A 23,655-nucleotide genomic window follows, 5' to 3' on the forward strand; every position below is an offset into this window, starting at 1 on the left:
CTTCAAATCCTACAGATTCTGGAGTTTTCAAGCCGCTTCTCACGATCGAAGCGGCTCTACAAACGGCGGGGCTGGCGGACCTTAGGAAAGGCACCGTCTTCACCGGAGCCAGCAAAACCGGAAGTTGTAGTTTAGGCTGCCACTATTTTCTCCAGTCGCTGCACAGTCCCTTTGATCTTCAAATCCCTCTCCTCCTTCTCCTTTCTCTATTCCGTTCCGTCTTGTCTCCCCGAGCCGGTCAAAATCGCAGCGTCATTGGCTTCGGGGCCGCTGTTTTGCGGCCTTCTTCCTGTCCTCCGGATCCTCGGAGCTCACGCTTCGTTGCGGCGAGGGGTCGCACTCCCCCTCCTCGCCTCCGAAGCAAGCCCCTCTGCTCTCCCAACCTCTCCAGGGCTGAGAACGGCAAAAAAAAACGCTGCGGAGGTCTGGAAAATCGCTCGGTCCTGCGGAGCTAACGCAGCACCGATCCTTTCGCCCTGACTGCTGCACTGGAAGTCGACCGGCTATTTGCTGGTATTCTGCTCTGGTTACAAACCAGTGGTGAAATCCTCCACGGGTTGCTACCGGTTCGCTGCCCGTGAATGCAGTGTGCACCAAACGCATGCTGCATGCACAATGCACACCAAGCGCATGCTGCACATGCACAGTGCACACCAAATGCACGTGCGCACATGCACAATACACACCAAATGCGCTTTGCATGGAAAAAGGAGCCATTTGAAGGTAAGTAGAACAGTGAGAGGGGGAACAGCTGTGCCGCACGATTTAGATTCGCTAGAAAGCAGGATTTCCTGCTTTCTAGCGAATATACATTGTGTGGCACAGCTGATCGTCAAAAATACCGGTTTGGATGGCGAACCGATAGCATTTCACCCCTGTTACAAGCCCCCCTTTCCAAATTTTATATTTGTCCTTTTTGTCAGAGAGCTGTTTCTGCAACCACACTAGTCTCATCAGGTGTCCCTTTTTTTTCTGTCTCTTTTTATTATTTCTGTTTGGGACTTTATTATCTCATTTTCAAGGGTTTCCCAAGCATCCTGAACTGGTTTTCCCTGCAGTATTTCGTGTCGGGGCGGGGGGGGAGTCCATCCCCGGATGGCACTTTCTGTCCCGCCTCCTGCTCTGGAGGGGTGGCATTTACCTGACAGGCAAGGGAGATGCCAGGGAAGCTACTTACCTTCTGGAGAAACGGGGGAGGCAGGCACTGTTTTAGGAAGCTCCTTGCTTTGATGACAGACGGACTACTTGGCTCCCTTCCAGTCCCTCCCAGGCCTACCCCTCATAGAGAGGGGCAAATAATAAGCTGGTAAATGTGGCTGCCTCCACAAGAGGTAAGAAAACTGGGAGGAAGGTTGCCCCTCAAGCCCTGTAAAAGTAAACTGAAGTAAAGTAAAACAGCTCTTCTCACAGTTAAAGCTCTGTATAGCCAACTCCCCCCCCCCCGGCCACCAATATCTGCAGTTTCCAGATTTGAAGGGGATTCCCCCCCCATTCCCCCATGGAAGATGTCCTGCTATAATTAAGCCTTGCTGTTCCTGGCACTGATGGGTGGATCTTTCTTCTCTGTATGTGTGATGTGTCATCTGACACCCATGTTAGCAAGGAGGCTGTGATGATGTCTCAAAGTGGCTCCTCTCTCTCACCCACACCCACACACGTTGAAGCCCAGGCCGGGAGTGGGGTGGATTGGCAATCGCCGGCTCCTTCCAGGGTCTTCTGAGGCATCAACAAGGCCAGGTTCAAGGGCTTGTGGTTTGGATGCCCGGCTCGCTCCTGTATGTTGCTGGTCCATAGCACAAATGCCTGCGTTCAGGAAGTGCTTTTGGTTGTATTCTCACAACATCTTGCACAAAAGCTAACTAGAAACCCATCTTATGCTCTGCTCCACAATCTGACTGCTGCCCCTTTTAAGCCCTTTGAAGGATGGTTCTCTCCCCCCCCCATTTTTAGAACAATGTTTAATGTACAGTTAAAATTTCTATCGCTTCAGCTTTCATATTTGTAGGCCCTCCTGCCTTTTGCCTTCTGAGGAAAATAGCCAAAGGTGGGATGCTGGACTAGAGCCGCTCCAGTCCAGCAGGATGGACCCGGCCACGATGCCCTAGTCTCATCCATTCCATTATTCATCCTTTGCAGTCCCCGGGTGGCTACATCCTCCATTGTCTGTGGGCCCCAGAGAGGAGGCCCACCTGCAGCCCCAATGGAAGGGGCTGGCCTTCCTGCCCCTCAATCACCTCATGGGAGGGTCAGAGGATGCCCTGCAGCCCTTGCCAGGCATGAGAGACCCCAGGACAAAGCGCCAACAGCCCCTTCATGCCTGGAGGTGGTTTGGACCCTCTGCAGTTGGGTGCCCTTTGACCTCTGAGTTCATCTCCACAACCTTTGCCCTCCAGCTGTATCTGTCTACCCCCTTGCTGGTGTTTGAGGAGCTCAGTTGGCAAAGAAATGAGGCAGTCGATTGGCAGCCTCCACTGACAAAACCTAGAAATTACAGATGGCATGCTCCTCCCTCCCTCCCCCCCCCTTTGGGGTGGATGTCCCTCCTATGGACTCTACCTCTTCCTCCTTCCCCCCTCTGAAAGGACTCCCCCGTGTGGCACTAAGTGAGGGGGCGGGGCTCATTTGTGATCTTGTACAGGAGGGGGGTGCGGACCTGGCGGGTATTACAGAGACCTGGTTGGGCCAGGAAGCGGGGGGTCCCCCTTGTTGAAATGTGCCCACCAGGTTTCCATGCATTTCATCAGCTGAGGTCTCAGGGGAGGGGCAGGGGGGTAGCGGTTGTTATAAAGGAGGGTCTTAGTTCGAAGGAGGCCACTGTACCTCAGATAGCCGGAAGTGAGTCCCTCTTTGTGAAGTGAGGTCGTGGGGTGCAGATGGGCTTGCTGATCGCGTACCTGGCTCCCTACATGTGGCAGTGGCCCTGCCTGAACTGCTTGACGTGATAGCCAGGGTGGCGGTTGATACCCCCAGACTTATGGTTATGGGAAATTTCAACCTGCCATCCATCGATGAAACGTCTGAGGCGGCTCGGGAGTTCATGGCTTCCATGACCGCCATGGACCTGACCCAGTTAGTTCACAGCCCTACTCACATGGGGGGGACACACTCTGGACTTGGTTTTTATCTCTGGCCAATGGCTGAATGGTCTAGATATAGGGGATATAATGATTGAACCCTTGTCATGGTCAGATCATTCTCTCCTTTGACTCGTCTTCCGTACCACTACACCCCACCGCAGGGAGGCGGAACTGACTAGGTGGTTCCGCCCCAGGCGCCTGATGGATCCTGATAGGTTCCGGACAGAGCTTGGGCCATTCCCTGAGGCTCTGGCTCACGACTCGACTGAAGACCTGGTGGCCCCCTGGGATAGGGCGGCGCTGGAGCTTTGGACCGTGTCATGCCTTTGCAGCCTCTGACCCGGCACCGATCTCACTTAGCTCCCTGGTTCTCCGAGGAGCTGAGGGAGATGAAACGCTGGAAAAGACCCCTGGAGAGCGGTTGGAGGGCCAGCCTTTCCGAATCCGACTGAACACAGGTGAGGTCTCATATTAAGACTTACCTAGTGGCGATAAAAGCGGCAAAATGTAATTATTTTTCCGCTTTTATCGCATTAGCAGATAATCGCCCAGCTGCCCTGTTTAGGGTGACCCATTCCCTCCTCCATCTGGGAGCGCGGGAGGATCCCTTACAGGGTCGTGCCGAGGATTTTGTCCAGTATCTGCACGATAAAATCACTCAGATTCGGGAAGGCTTAGTCTCTGACTGGGCAGGTACAGACGGGATGATGGGTGCCAGTCTTGAGACTGCCATTTGGGAGGAGTTCGACCCTGTTGCTCCCGAGGACATGGACAGGATACTGGGGCGGCTGAACGCGACCACATGTTTATTGGACCCGTGTCCCTCCTGGTTGGTGCTGGCCTCCCGGGAGGTTACACAAGGCTGGCTCCAGGGGATTATCAAAGCTTCCTTGAGTGAGGGTTACTTTCCCACCACCTTGAAAGAGGTGGTGGTGAGGCCCCTCCTCGAGAAGCCTGCTCTGGATCCGGCTGTTTTGGCTAACTATTGTCCAGTCTCCAACCTTCCCTTTTTGGCGAAGGTTGTTGAGAGTGTGGTGGCGCGACAGCTTCCTGGGTACCTGGAATAAGCGGTCTATCTGGATCCGCTCCAGTCCGGCTTCAGGCCTGGGCACAGCACGGAAACGGCATTGGTCGCGTTGGTGGATGATCTCTGAAGGGCTCGGGATAGGGGTTGTTCCTCTGTCCTGGTCCTGTTAGATCTCTCAGCGGCTTTTGATACCATTGACCATGGTATCATGCTGCGCCGGTTGGAGGGGTGGGGGGCACCGTTCTGCGGTGGTTCTCCTATCTCTCCGACCAGTCGCAGTCGGTGTTGGTGGTGGGTCAGAGGTCGACCTCGAGGCACCTTATATGTGGGGTGCCACAGAGGTGGGTCCTCTCACCCCTTTTGTTCAACATTTATGTGAAGCCACTGGGTGAGATCATCTGTGGTTTCGGGGTACAGCCCATCAGTATGCTGATGACACTCAGCTGTACATCTCCACCCCAGACCATCCCAATGATGCCCTTGATGTGATGTCCCAGTGTCTGGAGGCCATGCAGATCTGGATGGGGACAAACAGGCTCAAGCTCAACCCATCCAAGACCGAGTGGCTGTGGTTTCCGGCGTCCCGATATAGTCAGTTGGTGCCATCTCTGACTATTGGGGGCAAGTCATTGGCCCCCGCAGAGAGGGCTCGCAACTTGGGTGTCCTCCTGGATGCACGGCTGTCCTTATTTATTTATTTATTTTATTCAATTTATATACCGCCCTTCTCCTAGTGGACTCAGGGCAGTGCACAGCCAGAACTAAAACACATAACAATACTGTCAGCCTCAGCTTTTGCCTGCTTCAGCTGCCATAAGAAACGGGGGAGGGATTAGTTATAGGACGAGGGGTGGGGAGATGCAAGATTTGTTTTTCCTTGTAGGATGTGTCTTCATGAGAAACGAAAGTTATTCTTCAAAGGGGACGACTGGCCAACTGCCCCTACATTCCTGATGAATGACGCTGCCAGACGTGATGCCACCTGACCTTTGGAAGACCTTTGGATTGGCTGATGATATATGGACAAGGGTGGGGGGAGATGCTTAGTGGATGCATTTCGCGCGCTTTGCTCACTTCCAGCTTTACCTGGGTTGTTAATCATTTCATATTCAGTAAAAGTACCAAATTCTTCAAAATGCTTGAGTTTGGGTGTTTCTTTCCTGGATACTGAAGGAAACATACCTGACATTAAGCTGGAAGTCACAACCAGTCATCCTGGACAAAAAACCGAGGGGACTGAAAATCCAAAGTATGTCAGATCGAGGGAGTGATGAAGAAGGGAAGATGGGGGCAGCGAGTTCAACCGCCCTGCAGTCGGAAAGAGAAACTGCAGAATGGTTGGAAAAACTCCGTTTGGAGCCAGAGGAAGCTAGATGGTCCAAAGGAGTGGGGAGACTGCTGGACTGGGGGGAGAATCCCCGGGGAGTGACGACTTCCAGACCCCGTAAAAGGGAGGCAGTGTGGATGCAACAGCAGAAGGAACGTCTCATGATAGATCAAGCCTTGCAGCTTATCCGTGATGAGGAAGAAAGCAGAAAAAACTGTGAGTCTTTTGAAATTCCTGTGGAGAAGGGGGAAGCAGACCCCAGGGGGGAGCCCGAAGAGACAGCCTGTGGGGGAGAGGAAGAGTTTGAGGAGGGAACATCCCAGGTTTTGGCAGCTCGAGGAAGAGATGCAGCCGGCCAGAGAACCCCAGCCCTGCAGGGCCCCTCCCCGCAGACGAAAAAAGCCAAAAATCCCCCCCTTCCTGGGAAGTTTGATGGGAATCCTAAAACCTTGGGATTTTTCCTGACCCAAGTGTGGAACCACATGCAGGATTGGGGGGAGGACTACGAAACAGAGGCGGCTAAAGTCAGAAGCGTTGCGAATGCCCTAGAGGGAGTAGCGGCTGAGTGGATGGTGGTTCTCCACAATAACAACTCCCTCTTGCTGAGAAATTACAACCAGTTCATGAGGGCCCTTAGAAGGCGTTTTGAAGACCATTTAGCTGAACGAAAGGCGAGACTCAGAATGAAGAGCATTCAGCAGGGCCGGAGGCCGGTGGCAGAGTATATCCAAGAGTTTCGTGAACTGGCACCCTATATGACAGGCTGGTCAGAAATGGCTCTTTTGGAGAGTTTCAAAGATGGATTGAATGAAGAGATATATCGAGACTGCAGGAGCATGGGGGTCCCCGATGATTTGGATAGATGGTACATAGTAGCTGAGGATGTGGAGATCGAGCTGAAACGGAGCGAACTCCGAGGAAGGCGGATGGGGGACCAGTCATCCTCTTTCTACCGTAAGGGGGCGCCCAAGATGACTGGCGGGAATTCAAACCCAAGTCAAAGCCCTTCACCTGTTTCAAATGTGGGAAGGAGGGTCACCGGGCGGCCGAATGTTTCTCCAAACCACCGCCAAAAGCCACCGGGGCCAGCCAAAAGAAAGGCGATAAAATACCCGCCAAAACCCGCAGCACTGCCCTGAAAGGAGAAGTCGTTGAGTTCACTCCCCGGAACCAGGGTGAGTTGGGAACTCCGGCCAACGATGACGACAGCGAGATGGACTCCGACTCCGACACCGACGAACGGGTGAGTCACACGGAAGAACCCTTACTCATCCCCGTAGAAGTAAGGGTGCCCTCCACAGGAACTCACGCGCAATTGTTAGCCCTGTTGGACTCGGGGTGCACTAGGTGCATAATTAGCCCCAAAGTAGTGGAGGAAATGGGACTGAGACTGAAAACTTTAAAAAGACCCATTGCATTTTGTCAATTAGACGGGTCGATTGCAGGAGGACGCCCAGCTAGTTTTATGACCGAACCCCTTGAACTGCAGTTGGGGAATCATGTAGAGAAGCTCAGCTTTATTGTAGCACCTGGCATGGAAAGACCCCTCATTCTAGGACTGCCCTGGCTTCGTAAATGGAATCCACGAGTAAATTGGAAAACGGGGGTCCTGCGCATCCGTATGGCAGAACCAACTCCGGAAAAGGAAGCCCCCCCCCTAAGGGACGACATAAGGCCAGAAAGGGTGGCAGTAGCCATTAACTATATTGAGGGAGAAGAAAAAATTCCTAAAGAATATTGGGACCTCAAGGAAGTGTTTAGCGAAAAAGCATCAGATGCCCTGCCTCCCCACAGGGCCACTGACTGCACCATTGAAATACTCCCTGGCGTGAAGCTTCCCAAACCAAAAATTTACCCCATGACACCTCGAGAGTTGGGGGAATTGCGGAATTTTATCGATAAAAACTTAGAACGGGGATTCATCAAACGAGCCAAACCCAAGGTGGCAGCGCCAGTAATGTTCCGCGAAAAGAAAGATGGATCCTTCAGATTAGTAGTTGATTATAGAAACATGATTGCCATTTGCGTAGAAAATGTCTATCCCCTCCCACTCATGAAGGACATGTTAGCCCATTTAGGGAAGGGAAAAATCTTTACCAAACTTGATTTAAGGGAGGCATACTACCGAGTGAGAATAAAAGAGGGAGATGAATGGAAGACAGCATTTAATTGCCCACTGGGATGTTTCCAGTTTAGAGTACTCCCTTTTGGACTACAGGGGGCCCCGGCTGTATTCATGCAGTTGATCAACGAAGTGTTGCATGAGCACCTATATAAGGGGTTGTTAGTCTATTTGAATGATATTCTAATTTATTCTGACAACATGGCCGACCATGTCAGACTGGTTCGAGCGGTCTTGAATAAACTCAGAGCAGCTGAACTCTATGCCAAACTTTCTAAATGTGAGTTCCACCAAGACAAAATTGACTATCTTGGATATCGTATATCGCATGAGGGAATAGAGATGGACCCGGAAAAGGTCCGGGCAGTGATGGAATGGGCCGCACCACGCACCCATAAACAATTACAGAGTTTCTTAGGATTTGCAAACTTTTATAGACAATTTATCCCCTCTTTCGCGAAAATCGCACTGCCAATTACAGACTTGCTAAAAACCAAAGGGGAAGTAAAACCCAAACCCTCGAAACCACTAGAATGGACTATGGACTGTCGAGCTGCTTTCGAGAAACTGAAACGACTGTTTGCAGCTGAACCGGTGCTCAAACACCCTGACATGGAACAACCTTTTGTAGTACAAGCTGATGCTAGCGACGTCGCTGTAGGAGCAATACTCTTGCAAAAGAATGAGAACAGAATATTACAGCCCTGTGCTTATACGTCCCGTAAACTATCAGACACGGAAAGGAGATGGGCCATATGGGAGAAAGAAGCGTTTGCAGTTAGATGGGCGCTGTTAACATGGAGACAATTTTTAGAAGAGGCAAAACACCCTTTCGAGGTGTGGACTGATCATAAGAATCTAGAAGCATTAAAAACACCATGCAAACTATCACCAAAACAAGCTCGCTGGGCCCAACACTTCAAGTGTTTCAATTTCACTTTACGGTACCTTCCTGGTGGAAAAAATTTCATGGCAGACGCACTTTCCAGATTGCCACAGTACAACAGCATCAAGAAGGAAGTGGTTCAACCAATGATCCCATTGACACAATTAGCAACACCTGTCACTACCAGAGCTCAGCGTAAAGCTGAACCAGAACTCTCGGGGGATTTACTTGAAAAATTGCGAGAAGCTCTAAAAACCGACGAGTGGTTTAAGAATCACTCAAATGAATGCACACTTCGTGACGGATTAGCTTGGGTTGGATCGAAATTGTATGTTCCAGCAACTTTAAGGACAATCGTATTAACATATGCTCATGATGCTAAGGCTGCAGGACACTTTGCGTTTGTCAAGACTCTGCATCTTGTTAAAAGACAATTTTGGTGGCCTGCACTTAAAAAGGACATAGAGGCATATGTGGCTAGCTGTCCAGTATGTGCCTCGGCTAAGAGACCTCCAGGAAAATCCCCTGGATTGTTGCAAAGTGTGACTAGACCAAACGCCCCATGGAAGGAAATATCTATGGATTTTATTGTGGATTTACCAGACAGTGAGGGCTGCACTGTCATTTGGGTAGTCACTGATTTGTTTTCCAAACAAGTACATTTCATCCCTTGCTCAAAGATCCCTTCAGCAAAAACCCTCGCAAAACTGTTTATTAGGCAAATTTACCGACTACATGGATCTCCGAAAAGAATAATTTCTGACAGGGGGGTGCAATTTACTTCCAGTTTCTGGAAGGAGTTTTTGAAATTGATAGGTTCAGCACAGGGGTTAAGCTCCAGTCACCACCCTCAGACAAATGATGCCTGTGAAAGAACCAATGGGATACTCGAGCAATACCTGAGGTGTTACGTAAATTACCAGCAAGACAATTGGGTAGACTTGTTACCATTTGCAGAAGTGGCATATAACAATTCTGTACACAGTAGCACCGGATTCACCCCTTTTAAGGTCGCATCGGGCCAGGATTTTGTACCCATTCCCGAGTTACCACAAGATGATCCTCAAAATCCTTCCTGGATGGATTGGATTGAACAGCTAAAGAGCACATGGGCAGTGACTCGGAAGGCATTGGATGAAGCACACCGGGCTCATAAGGCCCAAGCCGATAAGAAAAAGTCCCCAGCTCACAAGTATAAAGTGGGTGATAAAGTCTATTTGTCTACCAAATACTTACAGACTACCCAGAAGTCCAAAAAGCTGGGGCCTAAGTACGTGGGACCATTTCGTGTGATTAAATTGATTAATCCAGTAACAGTTGAATTGGAATTGCCAAAAACCTTGAGACGAATACATCCTGTATTCCATGTTAATTTATTGAAACCTGAACACTCATCTCCTTTAAGGGCTGATCAAAGCACCCCTCCAGTTCCCATTCTCATAGAGGGGGAGCAACATTTTGAAGTTAAAGAAATTTTGGACTCGAGAAAACACCATGGTAAAGTCCAATATCTGATTGCCTGGAAACATTTCCCTTTATCGCAGGCTGAATGGGTGAATAAACGAGATGTCCGAGCTCCCAAGAAAGTACAGCAATTCTATACCAAATACCCAGATAAACCATAATTATTGTATATATCCTATTTATCTCTCTTTTCTTTCCTTTTACTTAGGAATAACGTCTCTTCTGCAAGGGGGGCCGAATGTCAGCCTCAGCTTTTGCCTGCTTCAGCTGCCATAAGAAACGGGGGAGGGATTAGTTATAGGACGAGGGGTGGGGAGATGCAAGATTTGTTTTTCCTTGTAGGATGTGTCTTCATGAGAAACGAAAGTTATTCTTCAAAGGGGACGACTGGCCAACTGCCCCTACATTCCTGATGAATGACGCTGCCAGACGTGATGCCACCTGACCTTTGGAAGACCTTTGGATTGGCTGATGATATATGGACAAGGGTGGGGGGAGATGCTTAGTGGATGCATTTCGCGCGCTTTGCTCACTTCCAGCTTTACCTGGGTTGTTAATCATTTCATATTCAGTAAAAGTACCAAATTCTTCAAAATGCTTGAGTTTGGGTGTTTCTTTCCTGGATACTGAAGGAAGCATACCTGACAAATACAAAATTTAAAATTATTAAAAGAATTATATACTTTGGCCCAAATTTAAAACAATTCGAATTAAAACCCATTAACAGATTAAAAGCTAAACAATTAAAAAACTAAAAAAGGGGGCGGGGTTCACGCCAGACCTTCTTGATGGAAAAGAAAAGTTTTCAGGGCACAGTGAAAGACCTGGAGATCCGATATCCTTCTTATCTCCGGGGGCAAATCATTCCAGAGGGCGGGAGCTGCCACAGAGAAGGCCCTCCCCCTGGGGGTCGCCAGCCGACATTGCCTGGCTGACGGCACCCTGAGGAGTCCCTCTCTGTGGGAGTGTACTGGTCGGTGGGAGGCTATCAGCGGCAGAAGGCGGTCCCGCAAATACCCAGGTCCTATGCCATGGAGCGCTTTAAAGGTGGTAACCAACACCTTGAAGCGCACCCGGAAGACCACTGGAAGCCAATGCAGCTCACGCAGGAGAGGTGTCACATGGGAGCGATCCCTCGCTCCCATAATCCCCTGCATGGCCGCATTCTGCACCAGTTGGAGCCTCCAGGTAATCCTCAAGGGGAGCCCCATGTAGAGAGCATTGCAATAGTCCAGGTGGGAAGTGACGAGTGCCTGAGTGACTGTGCATAAGGAATCCCGATCCAGAAAGGGACGCAACTGGCGAATCAGGCGGACCTGATAAAAAGCCCCCCTGGCCACGGCCGTCATGTGCTCTTCTAAAGACAGCCGTGCATCCAGGAGGTTGCGAGCCCTATCTGTGGGAGCCAATAACTTGCCCCCAATAGCCAGCGATGGCACCAGCTGGCTATATCGGGACGCTGGAAGCCACAGCCACTCGGTCTTGGAAGGGTTGAGTCGGAGCCTGTCAGAGGCCACACAGGCACGATTCGGTCCAAAGCATCAGCAGCCGCCCTATCCCAGGCGGCCACCAGCTCCTCATCCGAGCCATGAGTCAGAGTCTCAGGAAATGGCCCAAGCTCCATCTGGAACCTATCAGGATCCATCAGGCCCCTGGGGCGGAACCATCTGGTCTGTTCCGCCTCCCTGCGGCGGGGTGTGGCAGTTAGAAAGTCAAGCCTAAGAAGGGAATGATCTGACCATGACAAGGGCTCAATCACTATCTCCCCTATCTCGAGATCATTCATCCATTGCCCAGAGACAAAAATCAGATCCAGAGTATGTCCTCCCATGTGTGTGGGTCCACAAATTAATTGGGTCAGGTCCATGGCCGTCATGGAAGCCATGAACTCCCGAGCCGCCTCAGACGCTTCGCCGACAGATGGCAGGTTAAAGTCCCCCATGACCATAAGCCTGGGAGTCTCAACCGCCACCTCGGCAATCACATTGAGGAGCTCGGGCAGGGCCACCGACACGTGGCAGGGAGCCAGGTACGTAATCAGCAAGCCCATCTGCCTCCCTTGTCCCCACTTTACAAGGAGGGACTCACATCCGGCTATCCCTTGGGGCGAGTGGCCTCCCTTGGGGCGAGACCTTCCTGAACTAGAACCGCCACCCCCCCACCCCTCCCCTGGGACCTCGGCTGATGGAATGCATAGAAACCCGGAGGGCACATCTCAACGAAGGGGACCCCCCCTCCTGGCCCAACCAGGTCTCCGTAATCCCTACCAGGTCCGCACACCCCTCCTAAACCAGATCACGAGGGGAGCTTTATTTACCACAGACCTGGCATTGCACAACATCAACTGAAGGCCCAGGGCCTGAGGATCTGAACAACCCGGGGTGCGAGACGAGCATTGAGGGCCGGAGCACGCAAACGCTCGCAGATAGCGAATGCGTCCTCCCCTAACACAATATGGCCCCCTGCTCCCGCCATATCTGCCCCTCCCACCCACGATGTCAATGGCAACGCCCTCCCCAATATAGGAACTAGCCCCCCCAGCTCCCCCGACCCCTGTGGGTTACCCCCCAAACCCACCCTAGTCGCCTGCCCGGGTCCCCTTAAAATTTTCGCTAAGAATTTTGTTAGAAAACCTCTCCATCTATATCCCTTAAAACCCTTAAAACCCTTAAAATCCTTGTGCCACCTCTTGGGGTTCCAAGACCCGTCCTTAAGGTAAGTTTTTGCAAGGCCCACTGACCAAGAATGGGAGAGTTTCTCAAGGCGACCAAGTCCGCGGTTGTATAAGTTCGTATAGTCATACTCAAACATAGAGATGGGCATGTCCATGGTAGCAGGGGCTATCAAGATCTCAGGTCAGTAGTTCAAGATCTACAATCCAAAAATCCATCCTAGCAATAGGCAATAAAGTCTGCATTTCCAAACGCCCTCTCACAGCAATAGGAAAAAACAGACGATGGTAATCCTCACTGCCCTCTCACCGCAGCGAGATTCCTAGGCCAGATGGACAATCATCCGGGTGGGATGCACAGGTCGTTGATGCTCTCCCACCGCAACACGACTTGGTCACACAATAGGTCCACAGCCTCCCTCTCACGGCGGCAGGCAACCACACCCAGAGAACCTACCATTATAGGGCTGGAAAGAAGGGGGGGGACAAGGGCTCTAGATGCCATCACCCATCCAAGTGGTTGCAGCAGAAGCAGTCCAGGGGTCAAGGCAGTAGAATGGAACCTTCAACCGCCTGCGACCCCCTGCTCGGCCCAACTTGCTTGGGCGGTGCAGACAGGCCTCCAAGACACCTTCCCTCCACAACAAGAAGATGTGATGGCTGTAGCCAGGGGGGCTTTCTATCAGGTTCGCCTGATTCGCTAGTTGTGTCCCTTTCTGGATTGGGATGCCTTGCGCATGGTCACTCATGCCCTCGTCACTTCCCGCCTGGACTACCTATAGTCCAATATACTGGCCAGTGGCTGAATGGTCTAGATATAGGGGATATAGTGATTGAGCCCTTGTCATGGTCAGATCATTCTCTCCTTTGACTCGTCTTCCGTACCACTACACCCCACCGCAGGGAGGTGGAACTGACTAGGTGGTTCCGCCCCAGGCGCCTGATGGATCCTGATAGGTTCCGGACGGAGCTTGGGCCATTCCCTGAGGCTCTGGCTCACGACTCGACTGAAGACCTGGTGGCCGCCTGGGATAGGGCGGTGCTGGAGCTTTGGACCATGTCATGCCTTTGCAGCCTCTGACCTAATTAATTACATGATCTTCGCATTGTCCATCGTCCTTGATCCAGCCAAGACATTTCAATGGCGAAACTTGCAACTATCTTTAATTGGGAGAATTGCAACTATTAAGATGAATATTTTGCCTAGAATGTTGTATTTGTTTCAGACAATTCTGATAAAGTTGGATAAGGATTTTTTTACAGATTTGAATAAAATGATATTGAAATACATTTGGCAAGGGAAAAAGGCAAGAATAAAAATTAAATTGTTACAAGATGCTAAAGTGAGGGGTGGCTTTGGTTTACCTAACTTTGAATTATATTATCAAGCAGCTAGTTTAATGTGGATCAAAGAATGGGTAACACTGAAAAATACTAGACTTTTGAATTTGGAGGGACATGATTTGTTGATGGGGTGGCATGCCTTTTTATGGTACAAAGGAACCAAAATACAGGGGTATTTTAGAAGACATCAGATACGGGAAGCGGTGCTTTTGAATTGGGAGAGGATTAAAAAATATCATTATTTGAAGATTCCAGTCTGGGTATCTACAATTGAAGCTTTTTCATATCCAGTGATATTCAAAAGGGAACAAATTGTTAGATATAGTGAATTATTGGATGAAAAGGGTAAACTTAAATTAAAGCAAGATTTAGAAGATCAGGGATTTAAGATGGATTGGTTTTCATATATGCAAATATTTTCTAGATATCGAGAAGATCTCAAACAAGAAGGTTTTTACAATGCTTTGACTACTTTAGATAAGATACTGATGGGCTCTGATGACCATTTAATTAAAAAGTTATATGAACACTTGCTAGAGGAAAATTGGAAGAAGAACAAGTTAAAGAGACAATGATAGCATGGGGGAAAAATTTTGGTTATAGTATTGATTTAGAGAAATGGCAAAAATTGTGGTCACATAATTATAAAATGACAATGTCTACAGCATATAAGGAGAATTTGTATAAGATGTTTTACAGGTGGCATTTATCCGCGACGAGGATAGTCAGAATGTTCAAGAACAAATCAGAGAAGTGCTGGAAGTGCCATCAGACCCCAGGATCTTATTACCATATGTGGTGGACATGTGTAGAAGCAAGGAGATTTTGGACTAAGATACACACATGGTTGGAAAAAATGACAAAGAGACATATTGACCTTAAACCAGAGATATTTTTATTAGGGACCTTACCAGAGACATTTATCAAAGAACTACAATATTTGATTATGAATATATTAAAAGTGGGTAGAATTGTATTTGCAAAAAACTGGAAAGGAGAGAAGATGCCTTCCGTCGTGCCCTTAAAACTCATCTTTTCCAGCAAGCCGGGCTGGCTTAAGAAGAAATTTTTAAATTCTTTTAATCAGTTTGTGACTTAACTTTCAGGCCAAATTTATATATATATTTAACTGTTTTTAATATTTGTATTCTATGTTCTTATCTTGGCTGTACACCGCCCTGAGTCCTCAGGGAGAAGGGCGGTATATAAATTGGAAATTAAATTAAGATGATTACTGATGAAGAAATTATTAGGAAAATGTTGGACTGTGCTGAAATGAGTAGATTTTTTTTTTATTTGATTTACAGTCAGGTCCAGAAATATTGGGACATCGACACAATTCTAACATCTTTGGCTCTATACACCACCACAATGGAGTTGGAATGAAACAAACACAATGTGCGTTAACTGCAGACTGTCAGCTTTAATTTGAGGGTGTGTACATCCAACTCAGGTGAACGATGTAGGACTTACAGCAGTTTGTATATGTGCCTCCCACTTGTTAAGGGACCAAAAGTAATGGGACAATTGGCTTCTCAGCTGTTCCATGGCCAGGTGTGTGATATTCCCTCATTACCCCAATTACAATGTGCAGATAAAAGGCCCAGAGTTCATTTCAAGTATGCTATTTGCATTTGGAATCTGTTGCTGTCAACTCTCAAGATGAGATCCAAAGAGCTGTCACTATCAGTGAAGCAAGCCATCATTAGGCTGAAGAAACAAAACAAACCCATCAGAGAGATAGCAAGAACATTAGGCATGGCCAAAACAACTGTTTGAAACATTCTCAAAAAGAAGGAATGCATCGGTGAGCTCAGCAACACCAAAAGACCTGGGAGACCATAGAAAACAAGTGTGGTGGGTGACCGAAGAATTCTTTCCCTGGTGAAGAAAACACCCTTCACAACAGTTGGCCAGATCAAGAACACTCTCCAGGAGGTAGGTGTATGTGTGTCAAAGTCAACAATCAAGAGAAGACTTCACCAGAGTGAATACAGAGGGTTCACCACAAGATGTAAACCATTGGTGAGCTTCAAAAACAGGAAGGCCAGATTAGAGTTTGCCAAACAACATCTAACAAAGCCTTCACAGTTCTGGAACAAGATCCTATGGACAGATGAGACCAAGATCAACTTGTACCAGACTGATGGGAAGAGAAGAGTATGGAGAAGGAAAGGAATTGCTCATGATCCTAAGCATACCACCTCATCAGTGAAGCATGGTGGTGGTAGTGCCATGGCGTGGGCATGTATGGCTGCCAATGGAACTGGTTCTCTTGTATTTATTGATGATGTGACTGCTGACAAAAGCAGCAGGATGAATTCTGAAGTGTTTTGGGCAATATTATCTGCTCACATTCAGCCAAATGCTGCAGAACTCATTGGACAGAACTTCACAGTGCAGATGTACAATGACCCAAAGCATACTGCAAAAGCAACCAAAGAGTTTTTGAAGGGACAGAAGTGGAATGTTATGCAATGGCCAAGTCAATCACCTGACCTGGATCCCATTGAGCATGCATTTCACTTGCTGAAAACAAAACTGAAAGGAAAATGCCCCAAGAACAAGCAGGAACTGAAGACAGTTGCAGTAGAGGCCTGGCAGAGCATCACCAGGGATGAAACCCAGCGTCTGGTGATGTCTATGCGTTCCAGACTTCAGGCTGTGATTGACTGCAAAGGATTTGCAACCAAGTATTAAGAAGGGAAAGTTTGATTTATGATTATTATTCTGTCCCATTACTTTTGGTCCCTTAACAAGTGGGAGGCACATATGCAAACTGCTGTAAATCCTACACCGTTCACCTGAGTTAGATGTACATACCCTCAAATTAAAGCTGACAGTCTGCAGTTAATGCACATTGTGCTTTTTTCATTCCAACTCCATTGTGGTGGTGTATAGAGCCAAAGATGTTAGAATTGTGTCGATGTCCCAATATTTCTGGACCTGACTGTATATGCCGCCCTTCTCCGGAGACTCAGGGCAGCTTACAATGCGTTAAGCAATAGCGTAAGAATGGAATTATTCATCAGTGTCAATGTCATTTCATTGACATTTGAAATAAGAGAACAGGAAGATAAACAATATTATTTGATATGGGAACTATTTTATCAATGGATAGATCAGTGATGGCTAACCTTTTTGCCACTGTGTGCCAAAAGTGGGGGAGGGGGTCATGTGCCCACACCCATAATTCCATGCTCCCCACGCTTCTGGCACGCGCTCTCCCCAGGCTCCAGAACCTCTCTAGGAGCCTGGGGAGGGCAAAAACGGCCTTTCTCTCCCCCCACCCTCTGGGAGGCCCTCCAGAAGCCGGAAACAGCCTGTTTGCCAACTTCCGGAAGTTGGCAAACGGGCCATTTCCGGCCTCCAGATGGCCTCTGGGGGGTGGCGAAGACTGTTTTCACCCTCCCCAGGCTTCTAGAGAGGCTCTGGAGCCTGGGAAGAGCAAAAAACGGGCCTTCCCCATCCCCCCAGGCCCCCTGGAGGCAGGAAACAGCCTGTTTCCCTACTTCCGGATGGCCCAGAAGGTCCGAAAATCAGCTGAGCTCATTGGCCCACCAATATGGCTCTGCGTGCCACCTGTGGCACGTGTGCCATAGGTTCGCCATCATGGGGATAGATAATAAAGCATGGAGATGAAATATTATATATGAAATGAAATTTGGATAAAATGGTTAAGCACTTGTTTTTTTTTCTCTGATAGAGATAAGAATATTTGTCATATAATGAGAGTTTGAAAATACTGTCTGTAAGCGTTTGGAAAGTTGATGTTTTTATGTTGTTTTTGTCTAAAAAATAAAAAACTTTTTGAAAAAAAAAAGAAAACTAAGATCATGGCATCTAGCTTTCTTAATTCCTGGCAAATAAATGGGGAAGAAATGGAGGTAATGATTTTATTTTCCTGGGCTCCAAGATCACTGCAGATGGGGGCTACAGCCAAGGAATTAAAAGACGCTTGCTCCTGGGGAGGAAAGCTATGACAAATCTAGACAGCATACTGAAAAGCAGAGACATCACCCTGCCAACAGAAGTGCGTATAGTCAAGGCTATGGTTTTCCCAGTTGCAATGTATGGCTGTGAAAGTTGGACCATAAGAAAGGCTGAGCGCCAAAGAATTGCACCTTTGAACTATGGTGCTGGAGAAGACTCCTGCGAGTCCCTTGGACTGCAAGGTGATCAAACCGGTCAGTCCTAGAGAAGATCAATCCTGATCACTCTTTAGAAGGCCAGATCCTGAAGATGAAACTCAAATACTTTGGCCACCTAATGAGAAGGAAGGTCTCACTGGAGAAGAGCCTAATGCTGAGAAAGATTGAGGGCAAAAGAAGAAGAGGACAGCAGAGAATGAGGTGGCTGGATGGAGTCACTGAAGCAGTAGGCGTGAGCTTAAATGGACTCCAGAGGATAGTAGATGACAGGAAGACCTGGAGGAAAGTTGTCCATGGGATTGTGATGGGTCAGACACAACTTTGTAACTAACAACAACAAAACAGACGATGCTAAGTTCAGACCAAACTTCATAAACTACTGAATTCAGGTTATGGGCGGGTGGGACTTCTAATAGTTATACATTTATTATGTTTGTTTGCCGCCCATATCGGGGTAGTTACTTGGTAACAGTCATAGCTATTTGATACTATTTGGTATATAGTAAGATATTTCCGTTGGATGCTGCGGGTTGGTAAAATGCGGCCTGAAAACAAAGCAGAGATTTCAAAGTAAGAGCACAGATGGCGCTTGAAGGAGAAGATGGAGAGACCTGGGCTGCGCCTTGCTGATGTTTCTCCTGGAAACTTTAAGGCTTCTTTCTTCCAGCCCAGCCTTTCTCCAGGCACCTCCTGCCCTTGGCCTTCTCACGCTTGCGGTAGATGTTGCCATTTTGGGCCCACCTTCACCTAAAAGACAGGGGGAGTAACTTCCCACACGCTTGGCCCAGGGCCAGTCACCTGGCCACAGGGAGCAGGGTCCCCAGCTGCCCCTTGCTGCCTGCGGAACCCCCTGCCCTCCAGCGCTTCTGTGGGTGACTGGGGCGGGCGGGCAGCCTTGATCATTCTCGCTCTCGGGGCTTCAGCTACCCGTGCCCGCCTCCCGCGCCACCCAGCTTTGCCTAGGCTGAGAGAGGCAGGCCCCAGAAGAGGTGTGCTGGGAAGGGCTGGCGGCGGCAGAGGAGGAGGAGAAGAAGAAAGGTAGTCCAATCCCTGCTTTTACTGGCTGGTCGCTCTCCGCCCGCGAAGGCTGCCGGTAGCTGAGCCTTTGGCTCAAACTTCAAACCCGATGACAAACCCAGCCCTCCTTATACTTGGAGAACACCCTGGAGCAGCTGCAATTTCAATCCGGTTTTAGCCCACTTTCCATTCCGATGCTCTGAAATTGTCAAAAGAAACCCCAGGAGCCCAGGAGTATACTATTGGAAAGTTATGATAAAGCAACTACATATTTAGTGTTTCATATATTGAGGGCAACAAGAATCATATATGCTAATATTGGAAAAATGTGAACACCCCATCAGATGAGGATATAATTAGGAAAATTTGGGATTGTGTTGAAATGGATAGACTAACTTTAAAAATTAAAGATAAAGAAGACTCAGAATATTATCGGACATGGAATAAATTTTATGAACGGATAGAGGTAGAAATGAGAGAAAGTAAGAGTATGAATGTTAACAATTGTTAGTATGGAAAATAAAGATGTATAAAACTATAACTATAATAAGGGATAAAAATGTAAATAAGCTAATGTAAGAAGAAATTTAGTTTATTTTTTTTTGGTTATACTATTATCATTACTGTTATTATATTATTCTTATCATTATTAGTTTGTGTGCTAGGAGTTACTATCAATTTTTCTTTGGTTTTGCCCTATTTGTAAATGTTATCCTGACAAGGCACTGTGTTTTTCCAAAATGCTTATGAATAAAAATTGTATTAAAAAAAAGAAAGAAAAGAAACCCCAGGAGTTCGATAGAATCTCGATTAGCCTCCTCAGAGGGTGCCCTGCCTGTCATGATTCCTCCGGCCCTACTTTCCCCAAAATGGGCAGGACCTGCGACTCAACTGAGACCCCTTAACAGCTTCATGGGGAGGGGAACCAAGGAGGGAAGTGGTGGAGACCTGGGTGGGGTGCCCTGAGGGCAGAATTTGAAGGCACAACTTCTGCCCCCTCCCACAGGACAGGCAGCAGCCACTCAGGAAGGATCAAGGGGTCCAACAGTGTCAGCTGGGTGATAACACTCTGATCCTAAGTCACTGATGAGAGCAAGCTAGTCTGAGCTGTGATGAAATCCAGCTCTAAGGAACCTTCCAATCTTCAAGATTAGATGGTAGGTGATATTTGTCCTATATAGCTGGATTAGAGGTTGGTTTCTCGAGTAAGAATTGGTAAATTCTGTTGATACAGGGATCTAGACCACAGGAAGCAGAGCTCACAATTTATTTATTTTATTAGTTTGTCAAACGTACAAGATAGCAGGTATAAATATGAACAGGAATGGGGTGAGGTCCATGGTAAACAGTTTAAGGTTGAAGCTGTGAGGGTTTGAGAATGTAACGGCAGAGTTGGGTAGAGCATTACAGGCGTCGACCACTCTGTTGCTGAAGTCGTATTTTCTGCAGTCGAGTTTGGAGCGGTTTACCTTGAGTTTGTATCGATTGTTTGCCTGAGTATTATTGAGGTTGAAGCTAAAGAAGTCATTGACAGGTAAGATGTTATAGCAGACAATTTTGTGTACTATGCTTAGATCAGACCACAGGTGACACAGTTACAGATTGTCCAAGCCCAAAATTTCAAGCCTGGTGGCATAAGGGATTCTATTGTGAGTAGAGGAGTGGCGTACTCTTCTTGTGAAATATCTCTGGACCCGCTCAATCATGTTAATGTCTGATATACAGTGTGGATTCCAGGCAGATGAGCTGTATTCGAGAATTGGTCTGGCAAAGGTTTTGTATGCCCTAGTTAGCAATACAGTGTTACCGGAGAAGAAGCTTCACAAAATTAGGTTAACAATTCTTAATGCCTTTTTGGCAATGCTGTTACAGTGAGCTCTGGGGCTTAGATTGTTTGAGATGAGTACTCCTAGGTCCTTGACAGAGTGAGGGTCATCTACAAGGTCGTTTCCGCCCAACTTGTATTTGGTGTTCTGATTTTTATTGCCAATGTATAGGACAGAGCATTTATTAGTTGATATTTGGAGTTGCCAAATGCGCAACCATTCTGACACATGGTCAAGGTTGCTTTGAAGGGCAGCAGCATTGTCAGTGGTGTTAAAAACATTTCTATTCCAACAAGCTGGTCTGGCCTAACTCTCCCTTTTTAATTGGCTTTTAAACTGGCTTTTAAATTGGGTTTTAAACCTCTTTAGATAAATTTGGATGTTTTTTAATCTTTGAGCCTAAATTACTTAATCTGTTTCTTAATAGTTTTTAACTTCTATATGTATTTGTATTTATTATGGCTGTTCACCGCCCTGAGTCCTTCGGGAGTAGGGCAGTATACAAATATGAAAAATAAATAAATAAATAAATAAATAAATAATTTTATATCATCAGCAGACACAGCTGCTTTTAATATGATTCCATAGGTCGTTGATGTAAAGCAGAAAGAGTGTGGGTCCTAGAATGCTGCTTTGGGGGGACACTGCTGTTAACTGGTGCCGGATTTGATATGACCTTCCCTATTTTGACTACTTGTTGCCTGTTTGACAGAAACGTGGCTATCCATTTGTGCAGGGATCTGGAAATGCTGTAAGAACTTAGTTTTAACAGTAGTTTATTATGCACCACTGAATCAAAAGCTTTGCAGAAGTCTATGTAAATTGTGTCTATTGCTTTACCCTGATCAAGATGTGTGGTCCAAATGTTTCTGCAGTGTAGGAGTTGCAGATTACAAGACAATTTTTTCCTGAAACATCAGCCAGGATCACTATAGTTCCTCAGGATCAATAAGCTTACTAGAAGTCTTCAAGCAGAGAAGGTCCAAAATGCTTTAGCAACTACTGCCCCAGGCAGGAGCTCAGAGTCCTCAAGCCCTTGAAATTCACAGGGCCATAAAATGCAATGTGAAGCTTCCCTTCCTATCTTTCAAATCTTCCAGTTGGCCTCAGTGGAGGCCCCGTCCCAGCATTCTGAGAACAGTTTCACCTTCTCTAGAACATGCAGGATGTTATGGCCCTCGGTAGCTTTAGTGCCTTCTTGGTGTCCTCTTAATTTCATGCAGGTGTTTCACTAACAAAGTAGGTCACATCATCCTTGCCTAGCCTGTTGGCAAAACATTTGCAAGAAAACAACACCACCAAGAACCCAATGGTTCAGCCCTGAGTTGCAGATCTTCTCTGCCACTGAGCATTTTTCCCCTGCCGCCTATGTTCTGTCCACAGCTGCACTGATGTGCTCTCTGGCTGAATGTGGCAAAGGGGTGAGACCACCATCGCAAGATGGGACATGGTGGGACATGCCAGAATTCATATCAGTGGAATGGAGCTGCTTGTAATGGCAGTGAGAGAAGGGTTTTGTTCCACCACCGGGAGGTGAGTCCCTCCCTCCCTGGCATACAAACCTTTCATTCTTTGGCCCTTCAAAAGTATCTTTCCAAGTTCTCCAAGTGGAAAGTGGTGCTCACTTCAGCAGCCAGCTGATGTTTCACTGGCAGCTCTGGAGGGTCTCTTAGATGTGCAAGTTGCCCTTGCAGATTTCTTGCTTCAGCAAATGGGTGTTTTTTTCCCGCCAGGGCAGCTGGGCCTTTCTGGCCAGAGAATCCTGACCCTCTTCGGAATAAGCAGCCCGGGACAGCCCTGCCTTTCCTAGTGCAGTGCCAGGTAAACAGGAAAAGTTTCTAAGATATTCCGCCTGCTTTGTGGGCCCTAAATTTAGGCATTGATAAGAGCCATTGTTTCTGTCATTAGAGTTTCCTGCAACCTGAGTTATGTTTTCCTCTCAGAGAGGATAAGCCTTGTCTCCCTTATCCTGACCTGAGGGTCCTGCAACAAGACCCAGAGGAGACGGGTCCTCCCAAGAACACAAGCCATTGGCTCCTACAGGTTCACTGACACACAGGAACTGGATACACCCACCTCAGTACGGAGCCTGGCTGAATTCCCAGGGAAAGTAAGGCGCCCCTTCAGGAAGAAAGGGGAGGAAGCCACGGGGGGGGGGGGAGAGGGGGTTGGTGGAAAAAATTAGCAATGGAAATCCACACGAGGGGTGGGGGGGATGGGCCAGGTGGAAGGAGGGAGGGAGGTTGGCCTTTTCACAGGAACATTGGTAGCTCTTTTGGGATTTGCATAAAACCAATAGAGAGGAGGCAGAGATGACAGAGACGTGCACAGATGATAAGCAAAAATAACAACAGTAATTCATTCGATGTAGGCACCACCCAACTCCACGACAATTCTTGGCAGGTCACAACCCAGCATAAAGCCTTAAACACAGGAAGAATAAGAAAGATTTGGCTCAATAAAGACAAAGTGAAGAAGAGAACAAGATGTCAAATTCAGCCTAGGCAGACCCCCCCCTCCCTTCCCCCGGGGCCAGGCCTCAGAAAGTGCCAGTGTTGGGTTAGGAGCCATCCAGGGCTTGGGGGGGGTGGTGATGAGAGGCAACCCTTTTCACACACACACACACACACACACACACACACACACACACACACACACACACACACACACCTTACACAGGATGAAGGCTTGCCTGGCCTCCTTTGCAAGACATTCCAGTGCTGAGCTGGGAAATGGCATCGGC

This window comes from Pantherophis guttatus, chromosome 1 (assembly GCF_059756535.1).
Source record: "Pantherophis guttatus breed Tessera chromosome 1, ASM5975653v1, whole genome shotgun sequence".
In the NCBI taxonomy this organism is placed as follows: Eukaryota; Metazoa; Chordata; class Lepidosauria; order Squamata; family Colubridae; genus Pantherophis; species Pantherophis guttatus.